Below are 17962 nucleotides of genomic sequence, written 5' to 3' on the forward strand. Positions count from 1 at the left end.
TAGCCATGCGTAAAATTGTTATCTAAAAAGTTATCAACTTAATTTTTTTTTTTTAATACTCAATTTTGTGGTTCTACAATTGAGCATTGTATTCAATTAGGATCCTAATTAATAAAAAAGTACAAGTTAACGTAACTAAACCAACAAGACCCAGGTCCGGCCCACAGGGCATCAAAAAATTTAAAGGCATTTTTTAAAAAAACTTTTATATATGTCTAAAGGCTTTTACAAATATGTAGGTTTTAATATAAGTGAAAATCATATTTTTGAGATTAACTGTTAGTTTTGGTTTTGCTTTTGATTTTTTTTTTTCTTTTTGAGGTTAATTGTTTACTTTTTTAAACTATAAGATAAATTCTTTCATCAAATCTAATGCTTTGGCTTTGGTTCGTGTAAATAAAATTCCAAAACATTAACATAATTAAAGCCTTATATACAATTGGTTATATTTTTTTAGTAATATATAAAAAGCGCATGAGTTTTGGGTAGGCCACTCGTAATTACCGGACCGGCACTGACAAAATGTTAAAGTTTATTCAAAAAAGTAAAAGCATACGATAAATATATTTGATGGAATCTTACATTTAAGTGGTTTGTATAGACTGAAATCGATAAACAATGAGATTACTCGGTCGGAAACAAATTTAAGTAATAATGAAACAAAATGTGATCAAACAAACACCCAAGAACATATGATTTCATTAGTTTCTACTTTCTACATATTTCGAATAGAAAATGAGATGGTTGATTTTTATTTAGAAAGATTGATGATGTCGATTTTTTTTATGGCTTTCTAACATTAAAACGTAATGAAAAAAAAAACATTATAAAAAAACTTCGAACGATAACCACAAAATTAGGGTTGTAGAAAAAGAAACTTAGGTTGAAAATGACTAAAAAACTACAATTATATTATTTTTACGTTATGAAATTATGGACGTACACAAAATAGAATACAAATTATGTATACCTAATTACAACATACAATAAACAAATAACCTTATAGAGTACATGCATACATTAATACATGTATACCATTAACATAAAAAAATCTCGTAAACATATCTACTTTAATTAATAGTATGAAAAAATATTTTTGCATGTCCTATTGTGCTCTTAACATCAACATTTTGTACATTGTTAATCACACATGTAACTTTATTATATCTTTCTCCACTTGTAGTTATGTTGTGTTTTTCCCTAATTTAATGACCACATTGAACATGTTAAAATGTTTTAATTCGAACATTTAATGATAATTATGGAAATAACGTATATAAATGGTTAAATATTTTCAAAATGGTTAAAATTTTCAAAAAGTTTTAATGAACTTAACCGTACACGTTTTTACTAAATCTTGTTAAATAAAGACGGTAAATATATTATCGTGGTAAATATATATGTTTATGATATCTTGTATGATGCTTTGTCCACAAAAAAAAATCTTCTATATAATAAAACGGAAATACACAACTTTTTTGTGTAGACTATATAATATGGGTTATAAGATTAATTATTTGATTATTTGATAGGTTATAGGTTATATGAGTTGTAAACATTAGTTAAATCTCAATTTCAGATTCTCTTAATAAGGATATTCTAAAAAAGAAAAAAAATCTTCACAAAATATATAATTACCTATATATAGGCAACAAAATCTCAATCACTCTTCCGCATATCAAGAGTCATTTTCGATTATAATAGCAACAAAATTTCAAAAAAAATTCAAATCCTCGTATTTAACAAATGATGTTATTGCATAATGTTTTATTCACAACAACTTTTAAAAATAATCAAATAAATTCTATTTTATATAAAAATTACAATATAAATAAAAGGAATTTCAACCGGTACTTTATGTTGTATGATGCAACCAATGCTTGTATGTCTGAACCTATTATGCCTCGAATAGTAACCATGTTTTTTATTATTTTCTTCTAGTTCTACGTTAATCTTTACAAAACAACAAACGTGGCATTGTAGAGGACGAGTTAGAGCGTATTTTTGTCCGAAAAGTTACCTAATGGTTATTTTATGAAAGATGTGTATGACTTTGTTAAAAAGTGATTGAAAAATAGTGTGTGACTACAGACTATTGTATAAAAAAATTTCCTATTTTTTATTGGTATAATTCGCCATTATCATAATTTGTATATAAGAAAAAGAAAAAAAGCGAGAAAGCTATCTTTCTACATAGTATAGTAAAACAAGTGATAAGAAAATGATTTCAAATCAAATCACAAAACCAAATGTAACGTTTTCTTTTGATTATATTTCTAGGGGAGGAAAAAAATAATTTAAAAAAGAAGAAGAAAAAGACACCTATAAAAAGGTTTGATACTGAGACGAATAATGGTATAATATAAAACGATAGTGAAGGAGAGGAGAAAGAACGAAGCAATTTCTCTCTTCTCTCTCTTTTGATCTCTCCTAACTCATTTTCTCACTGACAAAGAGAGCTATGGCCACAAGAGACGGTGGCGTTTCGTGTCTACGAAGATCAGAGATGATCGGAATAGGTATCGGAGAACTAGAATCTCCACCATTAGATTCTGATCAAGTTCATGTTCTCGCCGTCGATGACAGCCTCGTCGATCGTATTGTCATTGAAAGATTACTTCGGATCACCTCATGCAAAGGTTAGTTTCTTCATCATTCTCTTAGCCAAAACAAAACAAAAAAAAATAACTTAATTATTCACCAGCGGATGATTCAATGCAGTTACGGCGGTTGACAGCGGGTGGCGTGCTCTCGAATTCTTAGGATTAGACGAGGATAAAGCCGCCGTAGAATTCGATGTACATTCCTAAACATTCTGTTTTAAAAGTTTGGACTTTGGAGCATTTTGAGATTCTTGATTCTTGATTCTTGATTCTTGATTCTTGATTCTTGATTCTTGATTTTTTTTGTTTTTTTTACAGAGATTGAAGGTTGATTTGATCATCACTGATTATTGTATGCCTGGAATGACAGGTTACGAGCTTTTGAAAAAGATTAAGGTTTTGACATTTTCCCGCCATAAAAATAATCTGTTATATTTTTATTTTTTTGGCAATTCTTGAAACAATGTGGATCATATCTTTGAAACAGGAATCGACAAGTTTTAAGGAAGTTCCGGTTGTAATTATGTCGTCGGAGAACGTACTCACTCGAATCGACCGGTGAATACTTCTCGCCGGAGCTTTCTTTTCAAGATTTGTTGCTAACATATGGATTTTAAAGAATTGATTGATACGATGAATATGATTTTGTAGATGCCTTGAAGAAGGAGCAGAGGACTTCTTACTTAAACCGGTGAAACTCGCCGACGTGAAACGTCTAAGGAGTTACTTGACGAGAGATGTTAAAGTCTCCGGCGACGGAACAAACGGAAACCGAGTACTCCTCCGCCGTCCCCGTCGCCACCACAACTCTCATGCACCAGCTCCATGGAGTCCTCGGACTCAACAATTGTGGATGAAGATTTGTTGACATTGTCGTCGGAGTCGTCGTCGACGTCGCCAATGGATTCGCCGATGAGTCGGCTGGAGATGAAGAGTCCCGGTTTAGATTAGTATGATCGCCGTTTAACTTTTTTGACGGTTTTATTGACTGCAACGTTAAGTTTGACGCCGTCAGTTTAAAGATCTCGCTTATATCGGTTTGCACGTGGGGGTGTTTCTTTTTACTCACAAAGGAACACTTTTGTTGAATTTCTTGTATTTAATTTACATATATTAATACTGTATTTTGTAAAATTTATAAATTAAAATAATGTTCTTTAATCGGATGATAATGTGTGACAAACCTCTGTTTCTAGGTGTATTCGTATCGTCTGCTAATCACTTTTGAGATTTGAAAGCTACTCTTTAATTCTTTGATATGCCAGCTATTAGTGTTTGGTTGATGATAATGTACCTACGACTTGGGGATACTGTTCTCTAATCTTCACTTAAACAACTAAAATCTTCAGTTATTATAATTTTTTTAAGAAAAATTTTCCCATTCTGCGTGGCGCCTTTGATTTTTTTTTCAAAACTTAATTGTATAACTATTTTTTATTTTCCGGGATAACGATTTATTATAATACTACGAAGCCAGTATTGGGACTGTGAATTTTCGTTGTAGAGAAGCTTTAGTTATAGGAATTTTGACCACATGTAAGTTTTAACTACATGTATTTTTCATCTCTAGCTTTAGATGATGTATAAATCATGTGTGATTAAAAAAAAGAAGAAGATGTATAAATCATTTGCAGACAAGCTTGTAACTTTTACACCATATAAGCACGGCTCTGTGAACACCGTACGTGGCTAAGTTTGTAGTGTACGTTCTTACTCGAGTTGGTTAGTAGAAACGTGTTTTTATGTAAACGATGTACGTAATGTAGCTTATGTATGTGTATATATTTGCAAATAAAAAGGATGAAATGAATACATTAATACATTGTATTTTTTGGTCAACATATTTTTTAAATAAAGTAATTAAAAAGGCTGGACATCGATTCTAATATTCATTCATAATTTACCCACCAAAAGATCCGTCATAGATATTTTCTTTATTTATTTTTATCTTTTGTTAGGTTTGTGGAGAAAAGAGGTGTTGTCCTTCCAGCCTTAAGAGGTCAACTAAAAATCATTAAGCATGCGTTAAAAATCATTAGGTATGCGTTGTAGCTCCTAATCACACGTACTTATATCTTGATTCACACCACGACCACAATATCTACTTATAGAGAAGAAGAAGAAAAAAAAAAGTATAGCATTATCAGCTTTCTTTAGAATGAAGGATCAAATCGAATAATATTAGTATCGTACGGCTTAAGTTTATTAACGAGATCTTTACATTGCCCATTGGAACTTGGAAGGGAGGCACTGAATATTAAAAATCAAGAGAGGCAAATGCAATGAATCAAGATCAAACAAATCATTGTAGACAACAGAATCAGCTCAAAGATACTCCCCACGTTTGGCGTACTAAACATGTGAGATCATTCAACTTTTTATCTTCTTCCCATTTTGATTTATGTTTTGTCCCCTTAAGGTACGGCCAATTATTCTTTCTACAGTTCTTTAATTCGTTATCTATGAAGAACATGCGGGGAAAAAAACAGTGAATGTGACATTTATTTAACAACTTGTGAAAAAGTGCTGTAAATGAGATTTCTGCAAAGCTTTTCTTTATTCTTTAGAATTGCACAAATAATGAGATTTGTGTGTTTTAGTCATGTTCTATGTGCGATTTCCCATTTCATTTTATTTAAACCAAAATTTTAGTTATAGATGTTTCATAATAAAGCATAAAACTGTGTTGTATTAGTGTTGTTGATGTATCATCATCCAAATTCAAACCCGGTTCAAAATGCTCGGCCAACTGATTTATATGAGAACCAATTTAAAGAAACCAATGTCGCCCACTAAAAGTTAGATAGAAGTCGTAATGTCTACAAATGCCGATAAAGTACTCTTATTTATTTATTTATTTTTGTCGTCAATAAAGTACTCTTATTTTTCTATGAAGAAAATGAAAATTTTTATCGAAAAATCAGAAAAAAAAAAAAAAAAATTGGGTCTTGATCTCGTGCGAGGTTTATTTGGAAGGGGAAAATAAGTAGTAAACAAAATTGAAGGTTGTAGTCTGTGTACCAGATGTATTGGGACTTGGGATTAGGAGACAGTTTTAACCCAAAAAAGGAAGTGGGAGACAGTAGGCCTAGTGGTTGCGGTTGTCTCCGAGAAAAACTCACAATATTGTTTGGGTTTTACTCAAATAGTCAAATGAAACATCTTTCAATCTTGCCTAAGAAAAAGAACCAAAAATCAAAGACATACTGTAGTATTTTAAACTATAGAGCAATGGACTTTTTGTATAAACATCACAGACACCTATTTGTTTGCTTGGCCCATCAAGGCCACAAAATTTGTAAGGTTCCTAATTTGGTGGGTCTCGACATTCAATTACTTTTGTTTGTGGCCCACTAATTTATAACTTATACATCTTATTTCCAACTATTTGTGTTGATACTTTTGTCAAATATTCAGTTTCAGTTTCAGTTTCAATTTTCTCGACGTACGTAGAAGAGAGAGAGAGAGATGTAGACAAAACACAAGTTTTAAAGATTTTTTTTTTTTTTTAAATCACTACAGGCGGGATTAGATGGATTATCACATCACATCACATCTCATCCGAATCTTAGAATGTTTGAGTAAATGAGTATACGAAACTTTATATTGTAATCGTGAAGTACACAAGTTATCAACGTTCTTTGATGGTGTGAATGTGTGATGTCACCGTCCACGTATCGTCGTTTCGTATTTCAACTTTTTCTATTGCCGAAATATCACACCCAAAAATTTGATATTAATTTCTTGTGTTCTTTTTTAAAAAGTAGCACTAGCGCACATGATATTTTTTATTTGACGTTATACAATTACGTTGGATATGGGCTTTGCCCCCAACATTTATAAAGCCCAAACAGAAGATTCTCAAGAGATTTTGGGCCAAAAGTCTTGGATCAGGCCCAACAAGCCGCAGGGGCAAAATTGTCATTTTATCAGGAGACAAAAGAAACCCTAGGTCAAGGTCCCACTATAAATACCTGATGTCACTGTCACGTTAGAGGATCCACTTTTTGGGCAATTAGAGAGAGAAGAGTTGTATTTTTCGTATTAACTGCGCTTTACTCTTTAATTGTCATTTTCCGCAAACCATTCCTCAAATTCTTCGTTAATAAAAGGACCAGTTCCGATATATTCCTACTTATATCCGTATTATTTATATTGTCGATTTCATAAATCAACAATTTGGCGCCCACCGTGGGGCAGACGGAATCCTTTCTTTGACAACAAGAATTTGAAGACTAAGCCGTTTTCGGAAAACCAGAAGCATGTCTCACACCGATCTCTCCAGCAACGAAGGCGTCGAGTCCTCTGCGCCCCGATCTCCCGCAGCTCGCGCGGATTCTCCAAGGCCAACCATATGGGGCCGCACCCGTTCGAGAACGAACCAGCACCAGGACGTCAATGCAACCGACCGCGAAGCCGTAGGCGCTACGCGCGTCGCACCAACCAGTGGCCTAGCCAATGGCGCTATCCCTCCAGAGCGTGCAGCCGTAGGCGACAATCCAGCTGATCGCGAAGCCGCAGGCGCCACGCACATCGCCCAGACTAACGGCGTAACCAACGGCACTACTCCGCTTGACCGCACAGCCAACGGCACTGCTCCAACCAACCACGTAGCCGCTACTCCCGGCCGTGCGAGAAGAGGCGTTACTATCAGTCAGGCCGCGCTCGATGAAGCTGTACGGAAAACCTTAGACCATATGAGTGGCCAAGCGGCACAGATGGACCATACGCGACCACAGTCTGACTTCCGACGGGCTCGAGACCAAGACGCGCTGGCACCACGCACTCCGCGAGCTGAGCACAACGTTCCAAGAGCCGATCACAATGCTCCAAGAGCTGAGTACAACACTCCGCGAGATGAATTCGGCACCCCGCGAGCAGAGCACTACGCGAAGCTGGAGACCGTTCTGGCAGAAGCGCGACGTTCTCCGTTCACCTCAAGGGTTTCAGGTGTCAGAGTTAGACGCAATCCTGACACCAGAAAGAACAAGCCGATACCGTATGACGGAAAGGGGGATCCCACGGTTTTCCTGAAATCGATGTCCATTCACATCGGCAGTTCGTACTTCTCACCAGAAGAGGAGGACGCGGGAAGTTGTCAGCTGTTCGTCGAGAGCTTGACTGGCGAAGCATTGAACTGGTTCTCGCGGCTGAAGGCTAATTCGATCGATGGTTATGAAGCACTTACAACCGCCTTCCTCCAGCATCACCAATGCTTCATGCGTACGCCCGCGTCGAATGCTGACTTGTGGAGAATGTATCAAAAGCCTAACGAGTCATTGCGGACTTTCATGGAAAGATTTAAGGGTGTCGTATCCCAACTCGCTATAAGCGACTAGTCCGCCATTGGCGCGTTGAAAAACGCACTCGCCCGTGGCACCAGATTCAAACACGACTTAACAATCCTCCCCGTCACAAGCCTAGGCGAAGTACTTGCGCGTGCTAATCGGTACATCCAGGTCGAGGAGGACGAAAGGAACCCCGACCAAGCAAAAATTCCCGAAAAAATTCCAAGCTCGAAGAACAAGACAGTAGAAGAATACTAAGAACCACGACAGCATTACACCAGAGACTACGCCAAAGGCGAAAAAGGAAGGAAGGCAACGATGTTCGCTATCGAAGGCAACGAGCACCAGCAAGGCAAACGTTGGAACAAGTACAATCATGAAACTGATGGTCATACCTACAAGGGAAAACGCGGTTATTGCGAATTTCACAAATTTGGAGGACATTCTACGGAGGATTGCAAAACACTTCAATACCTCCTCCTCCACAAGTACAAGAGAGGTGACATTGATGTAGAAAGAGAACGAAGAAAGGTTAACACGCATAAGGACAATCCGTACTGTTTGGCAGATCTGCAACAACACGAAAGGCAGCGTGAAGAGGAAGCAACATTACAGAATGACCGAACAAGAGCTCAACATGACCAAGCAAGAGAAATCGCTCGCCTGCCTCCTCCCCCGAAACGAAACCATGACGTGGAAGAACACGATGAACCACTAGCACCTCGCCGAACGATCAACATGATCATGGGCGGTTATCAACGTGCCGCGACTCTGTACGGTCGATCCAGGCCTACTGCCGCGAAACAGAAGTAAAGCGCAACTTGCCCTCCCACGCCAACATGTTCAAAACATCCTCCGATCCAATTACGTTTACTGAAGAAGACGCACTTAACGCGAGTCCCAACAACGACCCCCTTGTCGTGGAAATGATAATTGGGGAAAGCTCAGTAACAAGAATTCTCATCGATACCAGAAGCTCGGTTAACGTGATATTCAAAGATGTGCTAATCCAGATGGAAATCGATCTACGTAACACAACACGCGACACGCAGCCTTTGACGGGATTTGATGGAGACACGATAATGACTGTTGGAACTATCACGCTTCCGATCTACGTTGGCGGTACGATGCACTGTTTCAACTTCGCAATTGTAGATAAACCCATCATCTACAACGTCATTCTGGAAACACTGTGGCTTCACAAAATGCGCGCCGTGGCTTCTACCTACCACCAATGTGTCAAATTCCCGAACGCGTACGGAATCTACACGCTGCGCGGAGATCCTCTAATGGCACGAACTTGTTTCATCATCGAGAAGAAGATGCAAAACGCGAGAGCTTTCATGATTGCCGAATCTGCACCACCGCGAGACCCACGCACACCACCTCCGAAAGAATCTGTGATTCAAGTCAACATCGATCTGTCTGATCCCAAGCGTTGCGTCGGGATAGGCGCCGAGCTACCAATAGGCCTTAGGGACGAGCTCGTTAAGTTTCTACGTCAAAATGCGACCACATTTGCCTGGTCGCTAGATCACATGACCGGCATCGACCCCAGCGTCACCAGCCACGAACTTAACGTTGATCCAACTTACAAGCCCGTCAAGCAAAAGTGTCGAAAGCTTGGAGCAGAACGTACAACTGCAGTAAATGACGAGGTACGAAAACTACTTGATGCGGGATCAATTACTGAAGTTCGCGTGGAGAGTTTGCGTCGACTTCACAGACCTCAACAAAGCTTGCCCAAAAGACAGCTTTCCTCTTCCGCGCATTGATCAGCTAGTCGAAGCCACAGCTGGAAACGAACTGTTATCTTTCATGGATGCGTTCTCGGGATACAACCAAATAATGATGCACAAAAACGACCGCGAAAAGACATCATTCATTACCGAACAAGGCACCTTTTGTTACAGAGTCATGCCCTTTGGTCTGAAAAACGCGGGAGCGACGTATCAGCGTTTGGTAAATCGGATGTTCGCAAGTCAACTTGGGCGGACAATGGAAGTTTACATTGATGACATGCTCGTCAAGTCGGCTCACGCTGCAGACCACGTTTCACACCTGAAACAATGTTTTGAAATTCTCAACAAGTACAGCATGAAACTGAACCCGGCAAAATGCACGTTTGGAGTCACTTCCGGCGAATTCTTAGGATACCTCGTTACGAAGCGCGGTATAGAAGCAAATCCGAAGCAGATTTCGGCAATAATCAACCTCCCATCTCCAAGGAACACCCGTGAGGTTCATCTCTCGTTCAACGGACAAGTGCTTACCATTTTACCAGCTCCTTCGCGGAAACAAACGTTTTGAATGGGACGAAAAATGCGAATCGGCATTCAGGGAATTAAAGGACTATCTCTTATCTCCACCAGTGCTTGCTAAGCCGGAGCAAGGGGAAACTCTTTATCTTTACATCGCCATTTCCAGTTCTGCTGTAAGTGGCGTGCTTGTCAGAGAAGATCGCGGAGAGCAGCATCCTATCTTTTATGTGAGTAAGACCCTTGATGGTTCCGAACTCTGATATCCGACTCTTGAGAAGCTAGCATACGCAGTCATAATCTCTGCTCGAAAGCTCCGCCCCTATTTCCAATCTCACACTGTTGAAGTCCTGACAAATCAGCCTCTACGGACGATTCTCCATAGCCCGAGCCAATCGGGATGACTTGCGAAATGGGCCGTAGAATTGAGTGAGTACGACATAGAATACAAAAACCGCACCTGTGCTAAATCACAAGTTCTCGCAGACTTTCTCGTAGAACTCCCTCCTGAATTAGAAACCGGCACTCCTCCACCCGAAATATGGTCGCTCCATGTTGATGGCGCTTCATCAAAGATGGGCTCAGGAGCAGGCGTGCGCCTAACCTCGCCGACAGGCGAGATTCTGGAGCAATCCTTCCGTCTTGCTTTCTCTGCCTCAAACAACGACGCAGAGTACGAAGCACTAATCGCTGGACTACGTCTCGCACACGGAATCGGGGTTAAGAAGATCCAAGCTTACTGCGATTCACAGCTGGTAACGCGTCAATTCAGTGGCGATTATGCAACGAGACACGCGCGCATGGATGCCTACCTGAAAGTCGTCCGTAACTTGTCCCAAAAGTTTGAATTCTTTGGGCTCGTCAAAATCCCTTGAAGTGATAATGCCCCAGCGGATGCACTTGCGACGCTCGCTTCCACGTCAGACCTTGATCTCCGCCGAGTAATACCTGTAGAGAGCATCGACCAATCAAGCATCGACATTAATCTTTTGTCTCCCGCTCCAGCTGCATTCCTCGACACCACGCACTCAATAGAACCAAGCAACGTCTTAGCAGTCACCAGCTCTCCCTCAACGGATTCCACCATGCCAAACATTCCAGATACGCACTCCCCAACACCCATTGCTCCTTCGCACGATGACTGGCAGACCGAGATTATAGCGTATATCGCGGACGGAATTATGCCAAAAGACAAGTGGGAATCACGGCGCCTTCGAGTTAAAAGTGCACACTACACAATGTTGGACGGCAGTTTGTTTCGTTGGGATGCCAATGGCGCTCTTCTCATCTGCGTTAACACGAAGGACATCAATGACATCATGCGAGAAGTTCACGAAGGCGCTGGCGGAAACCACTCTGGAGATCGTTTTCTAGCACTTCGAATCCGCCGTAACGGACATTTTTGGCCAACCATGGTCTCCGATTGCACCGCCTTTGCAGCCAAGTGCGAAAAGTGTCAGCGTCACGCACCATTCATCCACTCTCCGACAGAGCTTCTGCAAACAACATCTCCACCTTACCCCTTCATGCGATGGGCTACTCCGTCAAATCAAAAGAAGTATCTCCTTATAATGACGGACTACTTTACCAAGTGGGTCGAAGCAGAATCGTATGCCTCGCTCGAAGCTAATGAAGTCCATAACTTTGTTTGGAAAAATATCATCTGCAGGCATGAGCTCCCATACGAGATCGTTTGCGACAACGGCCCCCAATTCATCTCGCTTCAGTTTGAAGGGTTCTGCGCTGGCTGGTGGATACGTCTTAGCAAGTCAACCCCAAGATACCCGCAGGGCAACGTACAAGCAGAGGCAACCAACAAGACAATCCTCGCTGGAATTAAGAAACGCCTCGACGCAAAGAAAGGTCTATGGGCTAACGAACTCGACGGCGTCCTATGGTCTCATCGGACTTCCCCGCGCACATCTACTGGACGAACACCATTCTCTCTCGCCTACGGCATGGAGGCACTCGCGCCGACCGAAGTAGGAATCCCCACGCTTCGACGTTCCATGCTCGTTCATAATCCTGACTTGAACAACCAAATGCTATGTGACAGACTTCTGTTCCTTGAGGAAGAGCGCGACCAAGCTCTACTCCGCATCCAGAACTACCAACAAGCTGCCGCAAAATTCTACAACAAGAAAGTAAAGTCTCGCCACTTCGCCGAGGGCGACCTCGTCCTCCGCAAAGTCTACGAGAATACGAAGGAGAAGAACGCTGGAAAACTCGGTGCGCATTGGGAGGGTCCGTACTTAATCTCCAAAATCGTCAAACCCGGTGTCTACCAGCTACTTGAAACGAATGGCACCCCAGTCCCAAGATCGTGGAATTCCGCCAACCTCAAGCGCTATTATCATTAAAAAAAAAAAAAAAAAAAAAAAAAAAAAAAAAAAAAAAAAAAAAAAAAAAAAAANTACGAATGGTTTACGTAGGCAGCCGTTTTCAGAGGTTCAACTGTAAAAAAAAAAAAATGTATATATATAAGTTTGTCACTAAAACGCTTTTGAGCAATCTATCGACTCTCATTCTGACGCCCTGGCCAGGCGCACAGCTCTAAAACGCGCTCCGCATGGGTTGAGTGGTGAAATAATCCACGTCCTTACTTCGGTGAGACATTATAAGCCGAGCCCAGACTCGCACAGCTAGTAGGAACAAGAGTGAGTAAGCCGAGACCCCGACTCGCACACCCGCAATTCCTGCAGCACCCACATTATAAGCCGGTCACGCACACCCACATTATAAGCCGGTCACGCGTACCGCACCAAAACTAGTATGACAAGTCCGTCTTGTCTACTCAAACGTTTCGGGGAATAACATATCCAGGGTAAGCCAGGAGACGTCCTGCACTGCAAAATATGCCAGGAGACGTCCTGCACTCGTTCGCAGCATCGTCGCCACCTCCATCAGCAAATTCCGGGAATGCCTCAAGATCACCATCGAAGAGCGGAGGCACTACAACTCGGTTCACTCTCGTCCGGAACTCCTCCTCCCTAGCGGCCAGGCGCGACATCCTATCTTCGGGAATAGCAATGCCCCTCTTGATCAGTGTCTCAAGACACTGTCTAGTCCTCGTCACTTGGCTAAGAAGGAGAAAGTCGGACTGTTTCTCACGTGACGCAATCACGTGCCTCCTCAGGCGGTCAATACGCTCGCAATGCTTCTCGATCACAACAGTAGCCTTAGCACGCTCCCGCTCCCCGCGCTCGTCCCTCGCCTTCCTGAGTCGCTCTGACTCGGTAGTCAGCTTCCGTTGGGATTGCTTGAGGGAGGCCGTCAGCTCCTTGACGAGTGCCGCATTCTCCTTGCTCGATCGTTCAGCTTGAACAAACGCATCCTGAGCGAGTGAGGCCTCCCTCCTAGCAACACGTACCTTATCCTCGTAATCTCCCGCAAGACGATTTATCCAGCTCAACGCCTAAGGGATCAAGAATATATATATAAGAGTCCGCTTACGACTAACTAAAACCCACATCAAAAGGTTATCCGCTAAGGGATTGATTTCTAACCTGAAACTGTCGACGAACGGCTTCCTCGTACGTAGTTGGACAGGCCAGATCGCCAGGGGTAGGAAGCGGGACGAAATCACCATGAATCTTGCTGGCGAGGTCCGCGCAAGCTTTCGAATCTTCGGTGAATGCTCGGTCTTTCACGTCGTAGTGAAAGGAGAAAGAGTGATCAATCCCCACATGATCATCCTCCATGTGATGCGGACGCCTAGAACTTCCTCCAGCATCACTCCGAGGACTCGAGCGTGACGTTCTCTTCCGGGAACGATCACCACCACTAGCTGCTGGAGCACTCCTACGAGACGCCGAAAAAGGCATCTTCGCAGCACAAGTCGCCGCGACCTCGGCGGAACGAGATCTACGACTAGGCTCGCCCACGGGAACGGGCAACTCGCCATCCTCGCCATCCACAGCAACAACCTCCACACCGGTCTCGGCGTTCGGTGCAACAACGTCTGTCACAACAGCTGGCGCATCCTCGGCATCGAACAAATCAGCATTACACGGCATCGGACAGTCTCCCATTTGCAATCCGGTTCGCGAACCTGTAAAAAAAAAAAAAAAAAAAAAAAAAANGAGTCTTAGACACGAAAGCACAAAAGTTTAGAGGACGAAGAAAAGCCAGCAAAACTTACAAGTCTTGAGATGAGAAATAACGTCTGGCCACCACAAAGTCTTACACGAGATAAAGGAAGTAGCCTTGTCAATAGTTACCAGGTCGCACGCAGCCGAAAATGACGACTTTTGTCCTGCGAAAGTAGAACATATAATCAGAAAATAAAGTCAAGAAAAACAAAATGATAGGAACCCAACCCAGCCATGGCTACCGGGGGCGAAGTTCCAACTGAGAGGGCAGATCGTGTCGGGATCCTCGACCGAGGCATCGCTTATTTTTACGTAGAAGAATCGTCTTCGCCAATCGTGAATATGACTCTTCTGGCCGCTCACGATCGTGAGACCAGCTACACAGCAAGCACAGCATAACCCTGAACTGTCGTGCGTAAATCGAGTGAGCAGCTCGAAGAGGTCGGCACTCATCTCGATATCCATATATTTGCCCATTATTGTGAGCCCAACCGCATTACGGATAGACGAGATCGATAGCTGCGAAAATGCAATCTTCCATCGCGCACACTAACTCGTTAGAAATTTCGGGATGGGAAACCAAAGGCCGCAGTCGGTAAAATAGTCAACGTAAACGCAGAGGTAACCTGCTGGGCAATCCCATGGGCGTTCATCAGCGTTCGGTAGCGTAACCTGGAGATCGTCACGCGTTCCGAAGAGGCGAGTAACGCGGGCTATATGCCTCTCATCGCAAAGGGAACTTCCAGTATCGCGGGGGATGCGTTCTCTCATACGATCCCTACAGGCAAGCCAGCAACCAGAGACCTAGGGGCACGTTCCGAGCAAATACGTTCTTCGTGAGCGAGCACCTTCTCACAACATTGGCTTGAAGGAAAGGGAATCAAACTAAGGGCCCGAGTATCTGCAGGGAACATCACTTCGAGCTCCCGAACATCTTCCTCCGTCAAATCCGCGAGATCAGTCACAACACCTCCCCCTTCAGATGGGTCCCACCAGGAAGGATTTTTCGCTCTAGTGCCGTCGAGGCCACTCTCAAACGCGCGATACTGATCGTCCCCAAGCTCCTCCGGAACATCTCCAGAGACATTACCTCCAGGAACCATAGCGCAGGACCTTGCAGACAACAACCAAACAACCGGTCAGTATGGGAGCAAAGACATATCGAAAGCACAATGGATTCCGGATAGAACGAGCACAACCAAATGAACTGCGTACTGCGTACCGCGTACCGCGCAATACGTACCGCGCAATGCGTACCGCCTACCGAGCACTGCGTACTGCGTCCTGCGTACGGCGCACTACATCCTGCGTCCCGCGCACTACGTATCAAGTACCACGTACCGCGCGCTGCGGACCACGTACCATGTACTGCGTACTACGTACTATGTACTACGTACTACGTACCATGTACTGCGTACTACGTACTACGTACTGTGCACTGCGCACCACGCACCACGTACCATGTACCACGTACTTTGCACGATATCCTGTTTACACTCGCGGAAGCATCCGCGAGCTCCACGCCATCTCGCCATGTCGTCTCGCCAACCCTTGAGCACGCCATATCGTCCGCTACTGTACGGACCATTCTCGACCACGCCATCTCGCCGAATGTCAAGGCGTCTCGCCCCGTACAACATCCATCTCGCTTACGGTTCCACCTCCCCATCTCTCTAACACGGATCCGATACACGTATCGCGCAAGAACACCGTCACACATTCTTGTAATAGCAAGCGTGGCGAGCTCTACGCCATCCACCTCGCCACTTCGCACACGAACTCGAGCTCGCCACAACGTCGCCACACCAGCGCGCCACCTTTTCCCCTCGTCGTAAGTCTGCTAGACATCGTCACCTCCTCTCGCATGGAGACCAGGACGCCTCACGGTCCCGATCTGCGGACGGCGGGGCGCGGCGTGGCATGGCGGCGCAAGAACAGGACGCCTCACGGTCCTGATCTGCGGACGGCAGGGCGCGGCGTCGTATGGCGGCACAAGACCAGGACGCCTCACGGTCCTGATCTGCGAACGGCGGGGCATGGCGTGGTACGGCAGCGCAAGAACAGGACGCCTTACGGTCCTGATCTGCGGACGGCAGGGCACGGTGTGCACCTTCGGCGCAAGACCAGGACGCCTCACGGTCCCGATCTGCGGAGGTCGCGGCATGGCGGCGCAAACCCGATGCTGGATCTGTTCGGCGGTTCGGCGTTGACGGCGTGGGCCGGTGGCACGTCCAACGGCGGCGAGACGAGAAGACGGGGGTGAGAAGAGGAGACGGCGTGTCCAACAGCGGTGATACGAGAAGACGGCGGCAAGCGGAGACGGCGGCGAGAAGCAGAGACGGCGGCGAGAAGCGGAGACGGCTGCGAGAAGCGGAGGCAGCGGCATAGCTTGACAAGCTCGGCGGAATCATGGCTTACAAACACCAAACAAAAAAAAAAAAGGAAGAAGAAGAAGAGAGAGAGAGAATTCACCTTTTGGAGAAGGTAGTAGAGATAGAAGTAAAAAAAAAGAAAAATAGGTCAAGGGAACATATTTATATAGGGGACCAGCGCGTTGACCGAGGTAAATGGGAAAACCCTAATGTTTAAGTTTCCTCCACTTTCCGCGCCTCGGGAAACGTACAGAACACGTAAAACCTCCTGTTTTAAAGCCCAACGGACCTCGAAAAACGTGCGCAATGCACTATTCATCCCGGAATCTCCCGGATTCCTCGAAAAACATGCGCAAGTCACTATTTATCCAGGAACCTTCCCGAAAGCCTTCAAGCTCTTAAAAATCTTCTGTTCCTTCTGCAAGACGAACCTAGAGACGCAGAACTGTAACCGACAGGCTCAAGCAAGCCATCGCACACCGGACTAGGGGGGGCCATTGTTGGATATGGGCTTTGCCCCCAACATTTATAAAGCCCAAACAGAAGATTCTCAAGAGATTTTGGGCCAAAAGTCTTGGATCAGGCCCAACAAGCCGCAGGGGCAAAATCGTCATTTTACCAGGAGACAGAAAAAACCTTAGGTCAAGGTCCCACTATAAATACCTGATGTCACTGTCACGTCAGAGGATCCACTTTTTGGGCAATTAGAGAGAAGAGTTGTATTTTTCGTATTAACTGCGCTTTACTCTTTAATTGTCATTTTCCGCAAACCATTTCTCAAATTCTTCGTTAATAAAAGGACCAGCTCCGATATATTCCTACTTATATCCGTATTATTTATATTGTCGATTTCATACATCAACAAATTATGTATATATTCAATCATTGATATGGAGAATGAGGGGGCTGATGATGAAGACTATCCTAGTTGGTCGACGAACAAAATTTAATTGACATTACTATACTAGTCACTATATATATCGAATAATACATAACATGGAGTATTTATAAATTTTCATAGATACTTATATGAAATGATACTATTTACTGTCTACAGAAACGTAGATTTGTGTATGCACTATACACACATATCAGTTTGAACATATGTTACACTATTTGTCACATAGAAGTGACATTACTACGTACGTATTGAAATGAGAGAGTAGTAAGTAGTAACTAGCAACTAATCCATAATCTGAGTTATGTTTAAATCCATCATTTTCTTCACGTACGTGAGCGTCTTAATCAACATAGCTAATATGAGAGAGTAGTAGTACGTAGTACATTTTTATTATTTACTAACAACATTCCAAAACTGACTATATCCTTGTAACATAAATTACAAAAAAT

The 17962-nt window shown here is 43.3% G+C and overlaps 1 pseudogene; it reads left to right on the plus strand.

Moving 5' to 3' along the window:
- Nucleotides 2375–3763, plus strand: LOC104750121 (annotated as a pseudogene).

The sequence above is a fragment of the Camelina sativa genome, chromosome 16 (assembly GCF_000633955.1).
Source record: "Camelina sativa cultivar DH55 chromosome 16, Cs, whole genome shotgun sequence".
Taxonomy (NCBI): Eukaryota; Viridiplantae; Streptophyta; class Magnoliopsida; order Brassicales; family Brassicaceae; genus Camelina; species Camelina sativa.